A 26,156-nucleotide genomic window follows, 5' to 3' on the forward strand; every position below is an offset into this window, starting at 1 on the left:
ATTACCAATTATACCTGTACCCAGCCCGGTTCACAGTGCGTTACCAGTTATACCGGTACCCAGCCCGGTTCATAGTGCGTTACCAGTTATACCGGTACCCAGCCCGGTTCACAGTGCTTTACCAGTTATACCGGTACCCAGCCCGGTTCACAGTGCTATAACAGTATTACCGGTACCCAGCCCAGTTAACAGTGCATTACCAGTTACACCGGTACCCAGCCTGGTTCACAGTGCGTTACCAGTTATACCGGTACCCATCCCGGTTCTCAGTGCGTTACCAGTTATACCGGTACCCAGCCCGGTTCACAGTGCATTACCAATTATACCGGTACCCAGCCCGGTTCACAGTGCGTTTCCAGTTATACCGGTACCCAGCCCGGTTCACAGTGCGTTACCAGTTATACCGGTACCCAGCCCGGTTCATAATGCGTTACCAGTTATACCGGTACCCAGCCCGGTTCACAGTGCGTTACCAGTTATACCGGTACCCAGCCCGGTTCACAGTGCTATAACAGTATTACCGGTACCCAGCCCAGTTAACAGTGCATTACCAGTTACACCGGTACCCAGCCTGGTTCACAGTGCGTTACCAGTTATACCGGTACCCATCCCGTTTCTCAGTGCGTTACCAGTTATACCGGTACCCAGCCCGGTTCACAGTGCATTACCAATTATACCGGTACCCAGCCCGGTTCACAGTGCGTTTCCAGTTATACCGGTTCCCAGCCCGGTTCACAGTGCATTACCAATTATACCGGTACCCAGCCCAGTTCACAGTGCGTTTCCAGTTATACCGGTACCCAGCCCGGTTTACAGTGCGTTACCAGTTATACCGGTACCCAGCCCGGTTCACAGTGCGTTACCATTTATACCGGTACCCAGCCCGGTTCACAGTGCGTTACTAGTTATACCGGTACCCTGACCGGTTCACAGTGCGTTACCATTTATACCGGTACCCATCCCGGTTCTCAGTGCGTTACCAGTTATACCGGTACCCAGCCCGGTTCACAGTGCTATAACAGTATTACCGGTACCCAGCCCAGTTAACAGTGCATTACCAGTTACACCGGTACCCAGCCTGGTTCACAGTGCGTTACCAGTTATACCGGTACCCATCCCGGTTCTCAGTGCGTTACCAGTTATACCGGTACCCAGCCCGGTTCACAGTGCATTACCAATTATACCGGTACCCAGCCCGGTTCACAGTGCGTTTCCAGTTATACCGGTTCCCAGCCCGGTTCACAGTGCATTACCAATTATACCGGTACCCAGCCCAGTTCACAGTGCGTTACCAGTTATACCGGTACCCATCCCGGTTCTCAGTGCGTTACCAGTTATACCGGTACCCAGCCCGGTTCACAGTGCATTACCAATTATACCGGTACCCAGCCCGGTTCACAGTGCGTTTCCAGTTATACCGGTTCCCAGCCCGGTTCACAGTGCATTACCAATTATACCGGTACCCAGCCCGGTTCACAGTGCGTTTCCAGTTATACCGGTACCCAGCCCGGTTCACAGTGCGTTACCAGTTATACCGGTACCCAGCCCGGTTCACAGTGCTATAACAGTATTACCGGTACCCAGCCCGGTTCACAGGGCTTTACCAGTTATACCTGTACCCAGTCAGGTTCACAATTAGTTTCCAGTTATACCGGTACTAGGCCAGTTGCACAGTTCATTACCAGTTATATCGGTACTCAGACAGGTTCACAATGCATTTCCAGTTATACCGGTACCCAGCCCGGTTCACAGTGCGTTACCAGTTATACCGGTACCCAGCCCGGTTCACAGTGCATTACCAGTTATACCGGTACCCAGCCCGGTTCACAGTGCGTTACCAGTTATACCGGTACCCAGCCCGGTTCACAGTGCTATAACAGTATTACCGGTACCCAGCCCGGTTCACAGTGCGTTACTAGTTATACCGGTAACCAGCCCGGTTCACAGTGCGTTTCCAGTTATACCGCTACCCAGCCCGGTTCACAGTGCGTTACCAGTTATACCGGTACCCAGCCCGGTTCACAGTTCGTTACCAGTTATACCGGTACCCAGCCCGGTTCACAATGCGTTACCAGTTATACCGGTACCCAGCCCGGTTCACAGTGCGTTATCAATTATACCGTTACCCAGCCCGGTTCACAGTGCGTTTCCAGTTATACCGGTACCCAGCCCGGTTCACAGTGCGTTACCAGTTATACCGGTACCCAGCCCGGTTCACAGTGTGTTACCAGTTATACTGGTACCCAGCCCGGTTCACAGTGCGTTACCAGTTATACCGGTACCCAGCCCGGTTCACAGTGCATTACCAGTTATACCGGTACCCAGCCCGGTTCACAGTGCGTTACCAGTTATACCGGTACTCAGCCCGGTTCACAGTGCTATAACAGTATTACCGGTACCCAGCCCGGTTCACAGGGCTTTACCAGTTATACCTGTACCCAGTCATGTTCACAATTAGTTTCCAGTTATACCGGTACTAGGCCAGTTGCACAGTTCGTTACCAGTTATATCGGTACTCAGACAGGTTCACAATGCATTTCCAGTTATACCGGTACCCAGCCCGGTTCACAGTGCGTTACCAGTTATACCGGTACCCAGCCCGGTTCACAGTGCATTACCAGTTATACCGGTACCCAGCCCGGTTCACAGTGCGTTACCAGTTATACCGGTACCCAGCCCGGTTCACAGTGCTATAACAGTATTACCGGTACCCACCCGGTTCACAGGGCTTTACCAGTTATACCTGTACCCAGTCAGGTTCACAATTAGTTTCCAGTTATACCGGTACTAGGCCAGTTTCACAGTTCGTTACCAGTTATATCGGTACTCAGCCAAGTTCACAGTGCATTTCCAGTTATACCGGTACCAAGCTCGGTTCATAGTGTGCTACCATTTATTCCGGTACCCAGCCCGGTTCACAGTGCGTTACTAGTTATACCGGTACCCAGACCGTTTTACATTGCGTTACAATTTATAGCGGTTTTCAGCACGGTTCACAATGTGTAACCAGTAATACCGGTACCCGGCCCGGTTCACAGTGCATTACCATTTATACCGGTACCCAGCCCAGTTCACAGTGCATTACCATTTATACCGGTACCCAGCCCGGTTCCCAGTGCGTTACCAGTTATTATTGTACCCAGCCCGGTTCACAGTGCACTAACAGTTATACCGGTACCCAGCCCGGTTTACAGTGCGTTACCAGTTATACCGGTACCCAGCCCGCTTCACAGTGCGTTACCATTTATACCGGTACCCAGCCCGGTTCACAGTGCGTTACTAGTTATACCGGTAACCAGCCCGGTTCACAGTGCATTACCATTTATACCGGTACCCAGCCCGGTTCACAGTGCGTTACCAGTTATACCGGTTTTCAGTCCGGTTCACAGTGTGTAACCAGTAATACCGGTACCCAGCCCGGTTCACAGTGCATTACCATTTATCCAGGTACCGAGCCCGGTTCACAGTGCATTACCAATTATACCGGTACCCAGCCCGGTTCACAGTGCGTTTCCAGTTATACCGGTACCCAGCCCGGTTCACAGTGCGTTACCAGTTATACCAGTACCCAGCCCGGTTCACAGTGCGTTCCCATTTATACCGGTACCCAGCCCGGTTCACAGTGCATTACCAGTTACACCGGTACCCAGCCTGGTTCACAGTGCGTTACCAGTTATACCGGTACCCATCCCAGTCCTCAGTGCATTACCAGTTATACCGGTACCCAGCCCGGTTCACAGTGCATTACCAATTATACCGGTACCCAGCCCGGTTCACAGTGCGTTACCAGTTATACCGGTACCCAGCCCGGTTCACAGTGCGTTACCAGTTATACCGGTACCCAGCCCGGTTCATAGTGCGTTAACCAGTTATACCGGTACCCAGCCCGGTTCACAGTGCTTTACCAGTTATACCGGTACCCAGCCCGGTTCACAGTGCTATAACAGTATTTCCGGTACCCAGCCCAGTTAACAGTGCATTACCAGTTACACCGGTACCCAGCCTTGTTCACAGTGCGTTACCAGTTATACCGGTACCCATCCCGGTTCTCAGTGCGTTACCAGTTATACGGTACCCAGCCCGGTTCACAGTGCATTACCAATTATACCTGTACCCAGCCCGGTTCACAGTGCGTTTCCAGTTATACCGGTACCCAGCCCGGTTCACAGTGCGTTACCAGTTATACCGGTACCCAGCCCGGTTCATAGTGCGTTACCAGTTATACCGGTACCCAGCCCGGTTCACAGTGCGTTACCAGTTATACCGGTACCCAGCCCGGTTCACAGTGCTATAACAGTATTACCAGTACCCAGCCCAGTTAACAGTGCATTACCAGTTACACCGGTACCCAGCCTGGTTCACAGTGCGTTACCAGTTATACCGGTACCCATCCCGGTTCTCAGTGCGTTACCAGTTATACCGGTACCCAGCCCGGTTCACAGTGCATTACCAATTATACCGGTACCCAGCCCGGTTCACAGTGCGTTACCAGTTATACCGGTACCCAGCCCGGTTCATAGTGCGTTACCAGTTATACCGGTACCCAGCCCGGTTCACAGTGCTTTACCAGTTATACCGGTACCCAGCCCGGTACACAGTGCTATAACAGTATTACCGGTACCCAGCCCAGTTAACAGTGCATTACCAGTTACACCGGTACCCAGCCTTGTTCACAGTGCGTTACCAGTTATACCGGTACCCATCCCGGTTCTCAGTGCGTTACCAGTTATACCGGTACCCAGCCCGGTTCACAGTGCATTACCAATTATACCTGTACCCAGCCCGGTTCACAGTGCGTTTCCAGTTATACCGGTACCCAGCCCGGTTCACAGTGCGTTACCAGTTATACCGGTACCCAGCCCGGTACATAGTGCGTTACCAGTTATACCGGTACCCAGCCCGGTTCACAGTGCGTTGCCAGTTATACCGGTACCCAGCCCGGTTCACAGTGCTATAACAGTATTACCGGTACCCAGCCCAGTTAACAGTGCATTACCAGTTACACCGGTACCCAGCCTGGTTCACAGTGCGTTACCAGTTATACCGGTACCCATCCCGGTTCTCAGTGCGTTACCAGTTTTACCGGTACCCAGCCCGGTTCACAGTGCATTACCAATTATACCTGTACCCAGCCCGGTTCACAGTGCGTTACCAGTTATACCGGTACCCAGCCCGGTTCATAGTGCGTTACCAGTTATACCGGTACCCAGCCCGGTTCACAGTGCTTTACCAGTTATACCGGTACCCAGCCCGGTTCACAGTGCTATAACAGTATTACCGGTACCCAGCCCAGTTAACAGTGCATTACCAGTTACACCGGTACCCAGCCTGGTTCACAGTGCGTTACCAGTTATACCGGTACCCATCCCGGTTCTCAGTGCGTTACCAGTTATACCGGTACCCAGCCCGGTTCACAGTGCATTACCAATTATACCGGTACCCAGCCCGGTTCACAGTGCGTTTCCAGTTATACCGGTACCCAGCCCGGTTCACAGTGCGTTACCAGTTATACCGGTACCCAGCCCGGTTCATAATGCGTTACCAGTTATACCGGTACCCAGCCCGGTTCACAGTGCGTTACCAGTTATACCGGTACCCAGCCCGGTTCACAGTGCTATAACAGTATTACCGGTACCCAGCCCAGTTAACAGTGCATTACCAGTTACACCGGTACCCAGCCTGGTTCACAGTGCGTTACCAGTTATACCGGTACCCATCCCGTTTCTCAGTGCGTTACCAGTTATACCGGTACCCAGCCCGGTTCACAGTGCATTACCAATTATACCGGTACCCAGCCCGGTTCACAGTGCGTTTCCAGTTATACCGGTACCCAGCCCGGTTCACAGTGCTATAACAGTATTACCGGTACCCAGCCCAGTTAACAGTGCATTACCAGTTACACCGGTACCCAGCCTGGTTCACAGTGCGTTACCAGTTATACCGGTACCCATCCCGGTTCTCAGTGCGTTACCAGTTATACCGGTACCCAGCCCGGTTCACAGTGCATTACCAATTATACCGGTACCCAGCCCGGTTCACAGTGCGTTTCCAGTTATACCGGTACCCAGCCCGGTTCACAGTGCGTTACCAGTTATACCGGTACCCAGCCCGGTTCATAATGCGTTACCAGTTATACCGGTACCCAGCCCGGTTCACAGTGCGTTACCAGTTATACCGGTACCCAGCCCGGTTCACAGTGCTATAACAGTATTACCGGTACCCAGCCCAGTTAACAGTGCATTACCAGTTACACCGGTACCCAGCCTGGTTCACAGTGCGTTACCAGTTATACCGGTACCCATCCCGGTTCTCAGTGCGTTACCAGTTATACCGGTACCCAGCCCGGTTCACAGTGCATTACCAATTATACCGGTACCCAGCCCGGTTCACAGTGCGTTTCCAGTTATACCGGTTCCCAGCCCGGTTCACAGTGCATTACCAATTATACCGGTACCCAGCCCAGTTCACAGTGCGTTACCAGTTATACCGGTACCCATCCCGGTTCTCAGTGCGTTACCAGTTATACCGGTACCCAGCCCGGTTCACAGTGCATTACCAATTATACCGGTACCCAGCCCGGTTCACAGTGCGTTTCCAGTTATACCGGTTCCCAGCCCGGTTCACAGTGCATTACCAATTATACCGGTACCCAGCCCGGTTCACAGTGCGTTTCCAGTTATACCGGTACCCAGCCCGGTTCACAGTGCGTTACCAGTTATACCGGTACCCAGCCCGGTTCACAGTGCTATAACAGTATTACCGGTACCCAGCCCGGTTCACAGGGCTTTACCAGTTATACCTGTACCCAGTCAGGTTCACAATTAGTTTCCAGTTATACCGGTACTAGGCCAGTTGCACAGTTCATTACCAGTTATATCGGTACTCAGACAGGTTCACAATGCATTTCCAGTTATACCGGTACCCAGCCCGGTTCACAGTGCGTTACCAGTTATACCGGTACCCAGCCCGGTTCACAGTGCATTACCAGTTATACCGGTACCCAGCCCGGTTCACAGTGCGTTACCAGTTATACCGGTACCCAGCCCGGTTCACAGTGCTATAACAGTATTACCGGTACCCAGCCCGGTTCACAGTGCGTTACTAGTTATACCGGTAACCAGCCCGGTTCACAGTGCGTTTCCAGTTATACCGCTACCCAGCCCGGTTCACAGTGCGTTACCAGTTATACCGGTACCCAGCCCGGTTCACAGTTCGTTACCAGTTATACCGGTACCCAGCCCGGTTCACAATGCGTTACCAGTTATACCGGTACCCAGCCCGGTTCACAGTGCGTTATCAATTATACCGTTACCCAGCCCGGTTCACAGTGCGTTTCCAGTTATACCGGTACCCAGCCCGGTTCACAGTGCGTTACCAGTTATACCGGTACCCAGCCCGGTTCACAGTGTGTTACCAGTTATACTGGTACCCAGCCCGGTTCACAGTGCGTTACCAGTTATACCGGTACCCAGCCCGGTTCACAGTGCATTACCAGTTATACCGGTACCCAGCCCGGTTCACAGTGCGTTACCAGTTATACCGGTACTCAGCCCGGTTCACAGTGCTATAACAGTATTACCGGTACCCAGCCCGGTTCACAGGGCTTTACCAGTTATACCTGTACCCAGTCATGTTCACAATTAGTTTCCAGTTATACCGGTACTAGGCCAGTTGCACAGTTCGTTACCAGTTATATCGGTACTCAGACAGGTTCACAATGCATTTCCAGTTATACCGGTACCCAGCCCGGTTCACAGTGCGTTACCAGTTATACCGGTACCCAGCCCGGTTCACAGTGCATTACCAGTTATACCGGTACCCAGCCCGGTTCATAGTGTGCTACCATTTATTCCGGTACCCAGCCCGGTTCACAGTGCGTTACTAGTTATACCGGTACCCAGACCGTTTTACATTGCGTTACAATTTATAGCGGTTTTCAGCACGGTTCACAATGTGTAACCAGTAATACCGGTACCCGGCCCGGTTCACAGTGCATTACCATTTATACCGGTACCCAGCCCAGTTCACAGTGCATTACCATTTATACCGGTACCCAGCCCGGTTCCCAGTGCGTTACCAGTTATTATTGTACCCAGCCCGGTTCACAGTGCACTAACAGTTATACCGGTACCCAGCCCGGTTTACAGTGCGTTACCAGTTATACCGGTACCCAGCCCGCTTCACAGTGCGTTACCATTTATACCGGTACCCAGCCCGGTTCACAGTGCGTTACTAGTTATACCGGTAACCAGCCCGGTTCACAGTGCATTACCATTTATACCGGTACCCAGCCCGGTTCACAGTGCGTTACCAGTTATACCGGTTTTCAGTCCGGTTCACAGTGTGTAACCAGTAATACCGGTACCCAGCCCGGTTCACAGTGCATTACCATTTATCCAGGTACCGAGCCCGGTTCACAGTGCATTACCAATTATACCGGTACCCAGCCCGGTTCACAGTGCGTTTCCAGTTATACCGGTACCCAGCCCGGTTCACAGTGCGTTACCAGTTATACCAGTACCCAGCCCGGTTCACAGTGCGTTCCCATTTATACCGGTACCCAGCCCGGTTCACAGTGCATTACCAGTTATACCGGTACCCAGCCCGGTTCACAGTGCGTTACCAGTTATAACGGTACCCAGCCCGGTTCACAGTGCTATAACAGTATTACCGGTACCCAGCCCGGTTCACAGGGCTTTACCAGTTATACCTGTACCCAGTCAGGTTCACAATTAGTTTCCAGTTATACCGGTACTAGGCCAGTTGCACAGTTCGTTACCAGTTATATCGGTACTCAGCCAGGTTCACAATGCATTTCCAGTTAAACCGGTTCCAAGCTCGGTTCATAGTGTGGTACCATTTATTCCGGTACCCAGCCCGGTTCACAGTGCGTTACTAGCTATTCCGGTACCCAGACCGTTTTACATTGCGCTACAATTTATACCAGTTTTCAGCCCGGTTCACAGTGTGTAACCAGTAATACCGGTACCCAGCCCAGTTCACAGTGCATTACCATTTATACCGGTACCCAGCCCGGTTCCCAGTGCGTTACAAGTTATTATTGTACCCAGCCCGGTTCACAGTGCACTAACAGTTATACCGGTACCCAGCCCGGTTTACAGTGCGTTACCAGTTATACCGGTACCCAGCCCGGTTCACAGTGCGTTACTAGTTATACCGCTACCCTGACCGGTTCACAGTGCGTTACCATTTATACCGGTACCCAGCCCGGTTCACAGTGCGATACCAGTTATACCGGTACCCAGCCCGGTTCACAGTGCTATAACAGTATTACCGGTACCCAGCCTGGTTCACAGTGCGTTACCAGTTATACCGGTACCCAGCCCGGTTCACAGTGCGTTACCAGTTATACCGGTACCCAGCCCGGTTCACAGTGCGTTACCAGTTATACCTGTACCCAGCCCGGTTCACAGTGCTATAACAGTATTACCGGTACCCAGCCCGGTTCACAGGGCTTTACCAGTTATACCTGTACCCAGTCAGGTTCACAATTAGTTTCCAGTTATACCGGTACTAGGCCAATTGCTCAGTTCGTTACCAGTTATATCGGTACTCAGCCAGTTTCACAATGCATTTCCAGTTATACCGGTACCAAGCTCGGTTTATAGTGTGGTACCATTTATTCCGGTACCCAGCCCGGTTCACAGTGCGTTACTAGTTATACAGGTACCCAGACCGTTTTACATTGCGTTACAATTTATACCGGTTTTCAGCCCGGTTCACAGTGTGTAACCAGTAATACCGGTACCCAGCCCGGTTCACAGTGCATTACCATTTATACCGGTACCCATCCCGGTTCACAGTGCGTTACCAGTTATTTTTGTACCCAGCCCGGTTCACAGTGCACTAACAGTTATACCGGTACCCAGCCCGGTTTACAGTGCGTTACCAGTTATACCGGTACCCAGCCCGGTTCATAGTGCGTTACCATTTTTACCGGTACCCAGCCCGGTTCACAGTGCGTTACTAGTTATACCGGTACCCGGACCGGTTCACAGTGCGTTACCATTTATACCGGTACCCAGCCCGGTTCACAGTGCGTTACCAATTATACCGTTACCCAGCCCGGTTCACAGTGCATTTCCAGTTATACCGGTACTCAGCCCGGTTCACAGTGCGTTACCAGTTATACCGGTACCCAGCCCGGTTCACAGTGCGTTACCAGTTATACCGGTACCCAGCCCGGATCACAGTGCGTTACCAGTTATACCGGTACCCAGCCCGGTTCACAGTGCTGTAACAGTATTACCGGTACCCAGCCCGGTTCACAGGGTTTTACCAGTTATAACTGTACCCAGTCAGGTTCACAATTAGTTTCCAGTTATACCGGTACTAGGCCAGTTTCACAGTTCGTTACCAGTTATATCGGTACTCAGCCAAGTTCACAGTGCATTTCCAGTTATACCGGTACCAAGCTCGGTTCATAGTGTGCTACCATTTATTCCGGTACCCAGCCCGGTTCACAGTGCGTTACTAGTTATACCGGTACCCAGACCGTTTTACATTGCGTTACAATTTATAGCGGTTTTCAGCACGGTTCACAATGTGTAACCAGTAATACCGGTACCCAGCCCGGTTCACAGCGCATTACCATTTATACCGGTACCCAGCCCAGTTCACAGTGCATTACCATTTATACCGGTACCCAGCCCGGTTCCCAGTGCGTTACCAGTTATTATTGTACCCAGCCCGGTTCACAGTGCACTAACAGTTATACCGGTACCCAGCCCGGTTCACAGTGCGTTACCAGTTATACCGGTACCCAGCCCGGTTCACAGTGCTATAACAGTATTACCGGTACCCAGCCCGGTTCACAGGGCTTTACCAGTTATACCTGTACCCAGTCAGGTTCACAATTAGTTTCCAGTTATACCGGTACTAGGCCAGTTGCACAGTTCGTTACCAGTTATATCGGTACTCAGACAGGTTCACAATGCATTTCCAGTTATACCGGTACCCAGCCCGGTTCACAGTGCGTTACCAGTTATACCGGTACCCAGCCCGGTTCACAGTGCATTACCAGTTATACCGGTACCCAGCCCGGTTCACAGTGCGTTACCAGTTATACCGGTACCCAGCCCGGTTCACAGTGCTATAACAGTATTACCGGTACCCAGCCCGGTTCACAGTGCGTTACTAGTTATACCGGTAACCAGCCCGGTTCACAGTGCGTTTCCAGTTATACCGCTACCCAGCCCGGTTCACAGTGCGTTACCAGTTATACCGGTACCCAGCCCGGTTCACAGTTCGTTACCAGTTATACCGGTACCCAGCCCGGTTCACAATGCGTTACCAGTTATACCGGTACCCAGCCCGGTTCAGAGTGCGTTATCAATTATACCGTTACCCAGCCCGGTTCACAGTGCGTTTCCAGTTATACCGGTACCCAGCCCGGTTCACAGTGCGTTACCAGTTATACCGGTACCCAGCCCGGTTCACAGTGTGTTACCAGTTATACTGGTACCCAGCCCGGTTCACAGTGCGTTACCAGTAATACCGGTACCCAGCCCGGTTCACAGTGCGTTACCAGTTATACCTGTACCCAGCCCGGTTCACAGTGCGTTACCAGTTATACCGGTACTCAGCCCGGTTCACAGTGCGTTACCAGTTATACCGGTACTCAGCCCGGTTCACAGTGCTATAACAGTATTACCGGTACCCAGCCCGGTTCACAGGGCTTTACCAGTTATACCTGTACCCAGTCAGGTTCACAATTAGTTTCCAGTTATACCGGTACTAGGCCAGTTGCACAGTTCGTTACCAGTTATATCGGTACTCAGACAGGTTCACAATGCATTTCCAGTTATACCGGTACCCAGCCCGGTTCACAGTGCGTTACCAGTTATACCGGTACCCAGCCCGGTTCACAGTGCATTACCAGTTATACCGGTACCCAGCCCGGTTCACAGTGCGTTACCAGTTATACCGGTACCCAGCCCGGTTCACAGTGCTATAACAGTATTACCGGTACCCAGCCCGGTTCACAGGGCTTTACCAGTTATACCTGTACCCAGTCAGGTTCACAATTAGTTTCCAGTTATACCGGTACTAGGCCAGTTTCACAGTTCGTTACCAGTTATATCGGTACTCAGCCAAGTTCACAGTGCATTTCCAGTTATACCGGTACCAAGCTCGGTTCATAGTGTGCTACCATTTATTCCGGTACCCAGCCCGGTTCACAGTGCGTTACTAGTTATACCGGTACCCAGACCGTTTTACATTGCGTTACAATTTATAGCGGTTTTCAGCACGGTTCACAATGTGTAACCAGTAATACCGGTACCCAGCCCGGTTCACAGTGCATTACCATTTATACCGGTACCCAGCCCAGTTCACAGTGCATTACCATTTATACCGGTACCCAGCCCGGTTCCCAGTGCGTTACCAGTTATTATTGTACCCAGCCCGGTTCACAGTGCACTAACAGTTATACCGGTACCCAGCCCGGTTTACAGTGCGTTACCAGTTATACCGGTACCCAGCCCGCTTCACAGTGCGTTACCATTTATACCGGTACCCAGCCCGGTTCACAGTGCGTTACTAGTTATACCGGTAACCAGCCCGGTTCACAGTGCATTACCATTTATACCGGTACCCAGCCCGGTTCACAGTGCGTTACCAGTTATACCGGTTTTCAGTCCGGTTCACAGTGTGTAACCAGTAATACCGGTACCCAGCCCGGTTCACAATGCATTACCATTTATCCAGGTACCGAGCCCGGTTCACAGTGCATTACCAATTATACCGGTACCCAGCCCGGTTCACAGTGCGTTTCCAGTTATACCGGTACCCAGCCCGGTTCACAGGGCTTTACCAGTTATACCGGTACCCAGCCCGGTTCACAATGCGTTACCAGTTATACCGGTACCCAGCCCGGTTCACAGTGCGTTACCAGTTATACCGTTACCCAGCCCGGTTCACAGTGCGTTACCAGTTATACCGGTACCCAGCCCGGTTAACAGTGCGTTACCAGTTATACCGGTACCCAGCCCGGTTCACAGTGCGTTACCAGTTATACCGGTACCCAGCCCGGTTCACAGTGCGTTACCAGTTATACCGGTACCCAGCCCTGTTCACAGTGCGTTACCAGTTATACCGGTACCCAGCCCGGTTCACAGTGCGTTACCAGTTATACCGGTACCCAGCCCGGTTCACAGTGCATTACCAATTGTACCGGTACCCAGCCCGGTTCACAGTGCGTTTCCAGTTATACCGGTACCCAGCCCGATTCACAGTGCATTACCAGTTACACCAGTACCCAGCCCGGTTCACAGTGCGTTACCAGTTATACCAGTACCCAGCCCGGTTTACAGTGCGTTCCCATTTATACCGGTACCCAGCCCGGTTCACAGTGCATTACCAGTTATACCGGTACCCAGCCCGGTTCACAGTGCGTTACCAGTTATACCGGTACCCAGCCCGGTTCACAGTGCTATAACAGTATTACCGGTACCCAGCCCGGTTCACAGGGCTTTACCAGTTATACCTGTACCCAGTCAGGTTCACAATTAGTTTCCAGTTATACCGGTACTAGGCCAGTTGCACAGTTCGTTACCAGTTATATCGGTACTCAGCCAGGTTCACAATGCATTTCCAGTTAAAGCGGTTCCAAGCTCGGTTCATAGTGTGGTACCATTTATTCCGGTACCCAGCCCGGTTTACAGTGCGTTACTAGTTATTCCGGTACCCAGACCGTTTTACATTGCGCTACAATTTATACCGGTTTTCAGCCCGGTTCACAGTGTGTAACCAGTAATACCGGTACCCAGCCCAGTTCACAGTGCATTACCATTTATACCGGTACCCAGCCCGGTTCCCAGTGCGTTACCAGTTATTATTGTACCCAGCCCGGTTCACAGTGCACTAACAGTTATACCGGTACCCAGCCCGGTTTACAGTGCGTTACCAGTTATACCGGTACCCAGCCCGGTTCACAGTGCGTTACCATTTATACCGGTACCCAGCCCGGTTCACAGTGCGTTACTAGTTATACCGGTACCCTGACCGGTTCACAGTGCGTTACCATTTATACCGGTACCCAGCCCGGTTCACAGTGCGATACCAGTTATACCGGTACCCAGCCCGGTTCACAGTGCTATAACAGTATTACCGGTACCCAGCCCGGTTAACAGTGCATTACCAGTTACACCGGTACCCAGCCTGGTTCACAGTGCGTTACCAGTTATACCGGTACCCATCCCAGTTCTCAGTGCGTTACCAGTTATACCGGTACCCAGCCCGGTTCACAGTGCATTACCAATTATACCGGTACCCAGCCCGGTTCACAGTGCGTTACCAGTTATACCGGTACCCAGCCCGGTTCACAGTGCTATAACAGTATTACCGGTACCCAGCCCGGTTCACAGGGTTTTACCAGTTATAACTGTACCCAGTCAGGTTCACAATTAGTTTCCAGTTATACCGGTACTAGGCCAGTTTCACAGTTCGTTACCAGTTATATCGGTACTCAGCCAAGTTCACAGTGCATTTCCAGTTATACCGGTACCAAGCTCGGTTCATAGTGTGCTACCATTTATTCCGGTACCCAGCCCGGTTCACAGTGCGTTACTAGTTATACCGGTACCCAGACCGTTTTACATTGCGTTACAATTTATAGCGGTTTTCAGCACGGTTCACAATGTGTAACCAGTAATACCGGTACCCAGCCCGGTTCACAGCGCATTACCATTTATACCGGTACCCAGCCCAGTTCACAGTGCATTACCATTTATACCGGTACCCAGCCCGGTTCCCAGTGCGTTACCAGTTATTATTGTACCCAGCCCGGTTCACAGTGCACTAACAGTTATACCGGTACCCAGCCCGGTTCACAGTGCGTTACCAGTTATACCGGTACCCAGCCCGGTTCACAGTGCTATAACAGTATTACCGGTACCCAGCCCGGTTCACAGGGCTTTACCAGTTATACCTGTACCCAGTCAGGTTCACAATTAGTTTCCAGTTATACCGGTACTAGGCCAGTTGCACAGTTCGTTACCAGTTATATCGGTACTCAGACAGGTTCACAATGCATTTCCAGTTATACCGGTACCCAGCCCGGTTCACAGTGCGTTACCAGTTATACCGGTACCCAGCCCGGTTCACAGTGCATTACCAGTTATACCGGTACCCAGCCCGGTTCACAGTGCGTTACCAGTTATACCGGTACCCAGCCCGGTTCACAGTGCTATAACAGTATTACCGGTACCCAGCCCGGTTCACAGTGCGTTACTAGTTATACCGGTAACCAGCCCGGTTCACAGTGCGTTTCCAGTTATACCGCTACCCAGCCCGGTTCACAGTGCGTTACCAGTTATACCGGTACCCAGCCCGGTTCACAGTTCGTTACCAGTTATACCGGTACCCAGCCCGGTTCACAATGCGTTACCAGTTATACCGGTACCCAGCCCGGTTCAGAGTGCGTTATCAATTATACCGTTACCCAGCCCGGTTCACAGTGCGTTTCCAGTTATACCGGTACCCAGCCCGGTTCACAGTGCGTTACCAGTTATACCGGTACCCAGCCCGGTTCACAGTGTGTTACCAGTTATACTGGTACCCAGCCCGGTTCACAGTGCGTTACCAGTTATACCGGTACCCAGCCCGGTTCACAGTGCATTACCAGTTATACCGGTACCCAGCCCGGTTCACAGTGCGTTACCAGTTATACCGGTACTCAGCCCGGTTCACAGTGCTATAACAGTATTACCGGTACCCAGCCCGGTTCACAGGGCTTTACCAGTTATACCTGTACCCAGTCAGGTTCACAATTAGTTTCCAGTTATACCGGTACTAGGCCAGTTGCACAGTTCGTTACCAGTTATATCGGTACTCAGACAGGTTCACAATGCATTTCCAGTTATACCGGTACCCAGCCCGGTTCACAGTGCGTTACCAGTTATACCGGTACCCAGCCCGGTTCACAGTGCATTACCAGTTATACCGGTACCCAGCCCGGTTCACAGTGCGTTACCAGTTATACCGGTACCCAGCCCGGTTCACAGTGCTATAACAGTATTACCGGTACCCAGCCCGGTTCACAGGGCTTTACCAGTTATACCTGTACCCAGTCAGGTTCACAATTAGTTTCCAGTTATACCGGTACTAGTCCAGTTTCACAGTTCGTTACCAGTTATATCGGTACTCAGCCAAGTTCACAGTGCATTTCCAGTTATACCGGTACCAAGCTCGGTTCATAGTGTGCTACCATTTATTCCGGTACCCAGCCCGGTTCACAGTGCGTTACTAGTTATACCGGTACCCAGACCGTTTTACATTGCGTTACAATTTATAGCGGTTTTCAGCACGGTTCACAATGTGTAACCAGTAATACCGGTACCCAGCCCGGTTCACAGTGCATTACCATTTATACCGGTACCCAGCCCAGTTCACAGTGCATTACCATTTATACCGGTACCCAGCCCGGTTCCCAGTGCGTTACCAGTTATTATTGTACCCAGCCCGGTTCACAGTGCACTAACAGTTATACCGGTACCCAGCCCGGTTTACAGTGCGTTACCAGTTATACCGGTACCCAGCCCGCTTCACAGTGCGTTACCATTTATACCGGTACCCAGCCCGGTTCACAGTGCGTTACTAGTTATACCGGTAACCAGCCCGGTTCACAGTGCATTACCATTTATACCGGTACCCAGCCCGGTTCACAGTGCGTTACCAGTTATACCGGTTTTCAGTCCGGTTCACAGTGTGTAACCAGTAATACCGGTACCCAGCCCGGTTCACAATGCATTACCATTTATCCAGGTACCGAGCCCGGTTCACAGTGCATTACCAATTATACCGGTACCCAGCCCGGTTCACAGTGCGTTTCCAGTTATACCGGTACCCAGCCCGGTTCACAGGGCTTTACCAGTTATACCGGTACCCAGCCCGGTTCACAATGCGTTACCAGTTATACCGGTACCCAGCCCGGTTCACAGTGCGTTACCAGTTATACCGTTACCCAGCCCGGTTCACAGTGCGTTACCAGTTATACCGGTACCCAGCCCTGTTCACAGTGCGTTACCAGTTATACCGGTACCCAGCCCAGTTCACAGTGCGTTACCAGTTATACCGGTACCCAGCCCGGTTCACAGTGCATTACCAATTATACCGGTACCCAGCCCGGTTCACAGTGCGTTTCCAGTTATACCGGTACCCAGCCCGATTCACAGTGCATTACCAGTTACACCAGTACCCAGCCCGGTTCACAGTGCGTTACCAGTTATACCAGTACCCAGCCCGGTTCACAGTGCGTTCCCATTTATACCGGTACCCAGCCCGGTTCACAGTGCATTACCAGTTATACCGGTACCCAGCCCGGTTCACAGTGCGTTACCAGTTATACCGGTACCCAGCCCGGTTCACAGTGCTATAACAGTATTACCGGTACCCAGCCCGGTTCACAGGGCTTTACCAGTTATACCTGTACCCAGTCAGGTTCACAATTAGTTTCCAGTTATACCGGTACTAGGCCAGTTGCACAGTTCGTTACCAGTTATATCGGTACTCAGCCAGGTTCACAATGCATTTCCAGTTAAAGCGGTTCCAAGCTCGGTTCATAGTGTGGTACCATTTATTCCGGTACCCAGCCCGGTTTACAGTGCGTTACTAGTTATTCCGGTACCCAGACCGTTTTACATTGCGCTACAATTTATACCGGTTTTCAGCCCGGTTCACAGTGTGTAACCAGTAATACCGGTACCCAGCCCAGTTCACAGTGCATTACCATTTATACCGGTACCCAGCCCGGTTCCCAGTGCGTTACCAGTTATTATTGTACCCAGCCCGGTTCACAGTGCACTAACAGTTATACCGGTACCCAGCCCGGTTTACAGTGCGTTACCAGTTATACCGGTACCCAGCCCGGTTCACAGTGCGTTACCATTTATACCGGTACCCAGCCCGGTTCACAGTGCGTTACTAGTTATACCGGTACCCTGACCGGTTCACAGTGCGTTACCATTTATACCGGTACCCAGCCCGGTTCACAGTGCGATACCAGTTATACCGGTACCCAGCCCGGTTCACAGTGCTATAACAGTATTACCGGTACCCAGCCCGGTTAACAGTGCATTACCAGTTACACCGGTACCCAGCCTGGTTCACAGTGCGTTACCAGTTATACCGGTACCCATCCCAGTTCTCAGTGCGTTACCAGTTATACCGGTACCCAGCCCGGTTCACAGTGCATTACCAATTATACCGGTACCCAGCCCGGTTCACAGTGCTATAACAGTATTACCGGTACCCAGCCCGGTTCACAGGGCTTTACCAGTTATACCTGTACCCAGTCAGGTTCACAATTAGTTTCCAGTTATACCGGTACTAGTCCAGTTTCACAGTTCGTTACCAGTTATATCGGTACTCAGCCAAGTTCACAGTGCATTTCCAGTTATACCGGTACCAAGCTCGGTTCATAGTGTGCTACCATTTATTCCGGTACCCAGCCCGGTTCACAGTGCGTTACTAGTTATACCGGTACCCAGACCGTTTTACATTGCGTTACAATTTATAGCGGTTTTCAGCACGGTTCACAATGTGTAACCAGTAATACCGGTACCCAGCCCGGTTCACAGTGCATTACCATTTATACCGGTACCCAGCCCAGTTCACAGTGCATTACCATTTATACCGGTACCCAGCCCGGTTCCCAGTGCGTTACCAGTTATTATTGTACCCAGCCCGGTTCACAGTGCACTAACAGTTATACCGGTACCCAGCCCGGTTTACAGTGCGTTACCAGTTATACCGGTACCCAGCCCGCTTCACAGTGCGTTACCATTTATACCGGTACCCAGCCCGGTTCACAGTGCGTTACTAGTTATACCGGTAACCAGCCCGGTTCACAGTGCATTACCATTTATACCGGTACCCAGCCCGGTTCACAGTGCGTTACCAGTTATACCGGTTTTCAGTCCGGTTCACAGTGTGTAACCAGTAATACCGGTACCCAGCCCGGTTCACAATGCATTACCATTTATCCAGGTACCGAGCCCGGTTCACAGTGCATTACCAATTATACCGGTACCCAGCCCGGTTCACAGTGCGTTTCCAGTTATACCGGTACCCAGCCCGGTTCACAGGGCTTTACCAGTTATACCGGTACCCAGCCCGGTTCACAATGCGTTACCAGTTATACCGGTACCCAGCCCGGTTCACAGTGCGTTACCAGTTATACCGTTACCCAGCCCGGTTCACAGTGCGTTACCAGTTATACCGGTACCCAGCCCTGTTCACAGTGCGTTACCAGTTATACCGGTACCCAGCCCAGTTCACAGTGCGTTACCAGTTATACCGGTACCCAGCCCGGTTCACAGTGCATTACCAATTATACCGGTACCCAGCCCGGTTCACAGTGCGTTTCCAGTTATACCGGTACCCAGCCCGATTCACAGTGCATTACCAGTTACACCAGTACCCAGCCCGGTTCACAGTGCGTTACCAGTTATACCAGTACCCAGCCCGGTTCACAGTGCGTTCCCATTTATACCGGTACCCAGCCCGGTTCACAGTGCATTACCAGTTATACCGGTACCCAGCCCGGTTCACAGTGCGTTACCAGTTATACCGGTACCCAGCCCGGTTCACAGTGCTATAACAGTATTACCGGTACCCAGCCCGGTTCACAGGGCTTTACCAGTTATACCTGTACCCAGTCAGGTTCACAATTAGTTTCCAGTTATACCGGTACTAGGCCAGTTGCACAGTTCGTTACCAGTTATATCGGTACTCAGCCAGGTTCACAATGCATTTCCAGTTAAAGCGGTTCCAAGCTCGGTTCATAGTGTGGTACCATTTATTCCGGTACCCAGCCCGGTTTACAGTGCGTTACTAGTTATTCCGGTACCCAGACCGTTTTACATTGCGCTACAATTTATACCGGTTTTCAGCCCGGTTCACAGTGTGTAACCAGTAATACCGGTACCCAGCCCAGTTCACAGTGCATTACCATTTATACCGGTACCCAGCCCGGTTCCCAGTGCGTTACCAGTTATTATTGTACCCAGCCCGGTTCACAGTGCACTAACAGTTATACCGGTACCCAGCCCGGTTTACAGTGCGTTACCAGTTATACCGGTACCCAGCCCGGTTCACAGTGCGTTACCATTTATACCGGTACCCAGCCCGGTTCACAGTGCGTTACTAGTTATACCGGTACCCTGACCGGTTCACAGTGCGTTACCATTTATACCGGTACCCAGCCCGGTTCACAGTGCGATACCAGTTATACCGGTACCCAGCCCGGTTCACAGTGCTATAACAGTATTACCGGTACCCAGCCCGGTTAACAGTGCATTACCAGTTACACCGGTACCCAGCCTGGTTCACAGTGCGTTACCAGTTATACCGGTACCCATCCCAGTTCTCAGTGCGTTACCAGTTATACCGGTACCCAGCCCGGTTCACAGTGCATTACCAATTATACCGGTACCCAGCCCGGTTCACAGTGCGTTACCAGTTATACCGGTACCCAGCCCGGTTCACAGTGCGTTACCAGTTATACCGGTACCCAGCCCGGTTCATAGTGCGTTACCAGTTTTACCAGTACCCAGCCCGGTTCACAGTGCTTTACCAGTTATACCGGTACCCAGCCCGGTTCACAGTGCTATAACAGTATTACCGGTACCCAGCCCAGTTAACAGTGCATTACCAGTTACACCGGTACCCAGCCTTGTTCACAGTGCGTTACCAGTTATACCGGTACCCATCCCGGTTCTCAGTGCGTTACCAGTTATACCGGTACCCAGCCCGGTTCACAGTGCATTACCAATTATACCTGTACCCAGCCCGGTTCACAGTGCGTTTCCAGTTATACCGGTACCCAGCCCGGTTCACAGTGCGTTACCAGTTATACCGGTACCCAGCCCGGTTCATAGTGCGTTACCAGTTATACCGGTACCCAGCCCGGTTCACAGTGCGTTGCCAGTTATACCGGTACCCAGCCCGGTTCACAGTGCTATAACAGTATTACCGGTACCCAGCCCAGTTAACAGTGCATTACCAGTTACACCGGTACCCAGCCTGGTTCACAGTGCGTTACCAGTTATACCGGTACCCATCCCGGTTCTCAGTGCGTTACCAGTTTTACCGGTACCCAGCCCGGTTCACAGTGCATTACCAATTATACCTGTACCCAGCCCGGTTCACAGTGCGTTACCAGTTATACCGGTACCCAGCCCGGTTCATAGTGCGTTACCAGTTATACCGGTACCCAGCCCGGTTCACAGTGCTTTACCAGTTATACCGGTACCCAGCCCGGTTCACAGTGCTATAACAGTATTACCGGTACCCAGCCCAGTTAACAGTGCATTACCAGTTACACCGGTACCCAGCCTGGTTCACAGTGCGTTACCAGTTATACCGGTACCCATCCCGGTTCTCAGTGCGTTACCAGTTATACCGGTACCCAGCCCGGTTCACAGTGCATTACCAATTATACCGGTACCCAGCCCGGTTCACAGTGCGTTTCCAGTTATACCGGTACCCAGCCCGGTTCACAGTGCGTTACCAGTTATACCGGTACCCAGCCCGGTTCATAATGCGTTACCAGTTATACCGGTACCCAGCCCGGTTCACAGTGCGTTACCAGTTATACCGGTACCCAGCCCGGTTCACAGTGCTATAACAGTATTACCGGTACCCAGCCCAGTTAACAGTGCATTACCAGTTACACCGGTACCCAGCCTGGTTCACAGTGCGTTACCAGTTATACCGGTACCCATCCCGGTTCTCAGTGCGTTACCAGTTATACCGGTACCCAGCCCGGTTCACAGTGCATTACCAATTATACCGGTACCCAGCCCGGTTCACAGTGCGTTTCCAGTTATACCGGTTCCCAGCCCGGTTCACAGTGCATTACCAATTATACCGGTACCCAGCCCAGTTCACAGTGCGTTTCCAGTTATACCGGTACCCAGCCCGGTTTACAGTGCGTTACCAGTTATACCGGTACCCAGCCCGGTTCACAGTGCGTTACCATTTATACCGGTACCCAGCCCGGTTCACAGTGCGTTACTAGTTATACCGGTACCCTGACCGGTTCACAGTGCGTTACCATTTATACCGGTACCCAGCCCGGTTCACAGTGCGATACCAGTTATACCGGTACCCAGCCCGGTTCACAGTGCTATAACAGTATTACCGGTACCCAGCCCGGTTAACAGTGCATTACCAGTTACACCGGTACCCAGCCTGGTTCACAGTGCGTTACCAGTTATACCGGTACCCATCCCAGTCCTCAGTGCGTTACCAGTTATACCGGTACCCAGCCCGGTTCACAGTGCATTACCAATTATACCGGTACCCAGCCCGGTTCACAGTGCGTTACCAGTTATACCGGTACCCAGCCCGGTTCACAGTGCGTTACCAGTTATACCGGTACCCAGCCCGGTTCATAGTGCGTTACCAGTTATACCTGTACCCAGCCCGGTTCACAGTGCTTTACCAGTTATACCGGTACCCAGCCCGGTTCACAGTGCTATAACAGTATTTCCGGTACCCAGCCCAGTTAACAGTGCATTACCAGTTACACCGGTACCCAGCCTTGTTCACAGTGCGTTACCAGTTATACCGGTACCCATCCCGGTTCTCAGTGCGTTACCAGTTATACGGTACCCAGCCCGGTTCACAGTGCATTACCAATTATACCTGTACCCAGCCCGGTTCACAGTGCGTTTCCAGTTATACCGGTACCCAGCCCGGTTCACAGTGCGTTACCAGTTATACCGGTACCCAGCCCGGTTCATAGTGCGTTACCAGTTATACCGGTACCCAGCCCGGTTCACAGTGCGTTGCCAGTTATACCGGTACCCAGCCCGGTTCACAGTGCTATAACAGTATTACCAGTACCCAGCCCAGTTAACAGTGCATTACCAGTTACACCGGTACCCAGCCTGGTTCACAGTGCGTTACCAGTTATACCGGTACCCATCCCGGTTCTCAGTGCGTTACCAGTTATACCGGTACCCAGCCCGGTTCACAGTGCATTACCAATTATACCGGTACCCAGCCCGGTTCACAGTGCGTTACCAGTTATACCGGTACCCAGCCCGGTTCATAGTGCGTTACCAGTTATACCGGTACCCAGCCCGGTTCACAGTGCTTTACCAGTTATACCGGTACCCAGCCCGGTACACAGTGCTATAACAGTATTACCGGTACCCAGCCCAGTTAACAGTGCATTACCAGTTACACCGGTACCCAGCCTTGTTCACAGTGCGTTACCAGTTATACCGGTACCCATCCCGGTTCTCAGTGCGTTACCAGTTATACCGGTACCCAGCCCGGTTCACAGTGCATTACCAATTATACCTGTACCCAGCCCGGTTCACAGTGCGTTTCCAGTTATACCGGTACCCAGCCCGGTTCACAGTGCGTTACCAGTTATACCGGTACCCAGCCCGGTTCATAGTGCGTTACCAGTTATACCGGTACCCAGCCCGGTTCACAGTGCGTTGCCAGTTATACCGGTACCCAGCCCGGTTCACAGTGCTATAACAGTATTACCGGTACCCAGCCCAGTTAACAGTGCATTACCAGTTACACCGGTACCCAGCCTGGTTCACAGTGCGTTACCAGTTATACCGGTACCCATCCCGGTTCTCAGTGCGTTACCAGTTTTACCGGTACCCAGCCCGGTTCACAGTGCATTACCAATTATACCTGTACCCAGCCCGGTTCACAGTGCGTTACCAGTTATACCGGTACCCAGCCCGGTTCATAGTGCGTTACCAGTTATACCGGTACCCAGCCCGGTTCACAGTGCTTTACCAGTTATACCAGTACCCAGCCCGGTTCACAGTGCTATAACAGTATTACCGGTACCCAGCCCAGTTAACAGTGCATTACCAGTTACACCGGTACCCAGCCTGGTTCACAGTGCGTTACCAGTTATACCGGTACCCATCCCGGTTCTCAGTGCGTTACCAGTTATACCGGTACCCAGCCCGGTTCACAGTGCATTACCAATTATACCGGTACCCAGCCCGGTTCACAGTGCGTTTCCAGTTATACCGGTACCCAGCCCGGTTCACAGTGCGTTACCAGTTATACCAGTACCCAGCCCGGTTCATAATGCGTTACCAGTTATACCGGTACCCAGCCCGGTTCACAGTGCGTTACCAGTTATACCGGTACCCAGCCCGGTTCACAGTGCTATAACAGTATTACCGGTACCCAGCCCAGTTAACAGTGCATTACCAGTTACACCGGTACCCAGCCTGGTTCACAGTGCGTTACCAGTTATACCGGTACCCATCCCGGTTCTCAGTGCGTTACCAGTTATACCGGTACCCAGCCCGGTTCACAGTGCATTACCAATTATACCGGTACCCAGCCCGGTTCACAGTGCGTTTCCAGTTATACCGGTTCCCAGCCCGGTTCACAGTGCATTACCAATTATACCGGTACCCAGCCCAGTTCACAGTGCGTTTCCAGTTATACCGGTACCCAGCCCGGTTTACAGTGCGTTACCAGTTATACCGGTACCCAGCCCGGTTCACAGTGCGTTACCATTTATACCGGTACCCAGCCCGGTTCACAGTGCGTTACTAGTTATACCGGTACCCTGACCGGTTCACAGTGCGTTACCATTTATACCGGTACCCAGCCCGGTTCACAGTGCGATACCAGTTATACCGGTACCCAGCCCGGTTCACAGTGCTATAACAGTATTACCGGTACCCAGCCCGGTTAACAGTGCATTACCAGTTACACCGGTACCCAGCCTGGTTCACAGTGCGTTACCAGTTATACCGGTACCCATCCCAGTCCTCAGTGCGTTACCAGTTATACCGGTACCCAGCCCGGTTCACAGTGCATTACCAATTATACCGGTACCCAGCCCGGTTCACAGTGCGTTACCAGTTATACCGGTACCCAGCCCGGTTCACAGTGCGTTACCAGTTATACCGGTACCCAGCCCGGTTCATAGTGCGTTACCAGTTATACCGGTACCCAGCCCGGTTCACAGTGCTTTACCAGTTATACCGGTACCCAGCCCGGTTCACAGTGCTATAACAGTATTTCCGGTACCCAGCCCAGTTAACAGTGCATTACCAGTTACACCGGTACCCAGCCTTGTTCACAGTGCGTTACCAGTTATACCGGTACCCATCCCGGTTCTCAGTGCGTTACCAGTTATACGGTACCCAGCCCGGTTCACAGTGCGTTACCAGTTATACCGGTACCCAGCCCGGTTCACAGTGCTATAACAGTATTACCAGTACCCAGCCCAGTTAACAGTGCATTACCAGTTACACCGGTACCCAGCCTGGTTCACAGTGCGTTACCAGTTATACCGGTACCCATCCCGGTTCTCAGTGCGTTACCAGTTATACCGGTACCCAGCCCGGTTCACAGTGCATTACCAATTATACCGGTACCCAGCCCGGTTCACAGTGCGTTACCAGTTATACCGGTACCCAGCCCGGTTCATAGTGCGTTACCAGTTATACCGGTACCCAGCCCGGTTCACAGTGCTTTACCAGTTATACCGGTACCCAGCCCGGTACACAGTGCTATAACAGTATTACCGGTACCCAGCCCAGTTAACAGTGCATTACCAGTTACACCGGTACCCAGCCTGGTTCACAGTGCGTTACCAGTTATACCGGTACCCATCCCGGTTCTCAGTGCGTTACCAGTTATACCGGTACCCAGCCCAGTTCACAGTGTATTACCAATTATACCGGTACCCAGCCCGGTTCACAGTGCGTTTCCAGTTATACCGGTACCCAGCCCGGTTCACAGTGCGTTACCAGTTATACCGGTACCCAGCTCGGTTCATAATGCGTTACCAGTTATACCGGTACCCAGCCCGGTTCACAGTGCGTTACCAGTTATACCGGTACCCAGCCCGGTTCACAGTGCTATAACAGTATTACCGGTACCCAGCCCAGTTAACAGTGCATTACCAGTTACAGCGGTACCCAGCCTGGTTCACAGTGCGTTACCAGTTATACCGGTACCCATCCCGGTTCTCAGTGCGTTACCAGTTATACCGGTACCCAGCCCGGTTCACAGTGCATTACCAATTATACCGGTACCCAGCCCGGTTCACAGTGCGTTTCCAGTTATACCGGTTCCCAGCCCGGTTCACAGTGCGTTACCAGTTATACCGGTACCCAGCCCGG

Source organism: Pseudophryne corroboree, chromosome 3, assembly GCF_028390025.1.
Source record: "Pseudophryne corroboree isolate aPseCor3 chromosome 3, aPseCor3.hap2, whole genome shotgun sequence".
NCBI classification, from domain to species: domain Eukaryota; kingdom Metazoa; phylum Chordata; class Amphibia; order Anura; family Myobatrachidae; genus Pseudophryne; species Pseudophryne corroboree.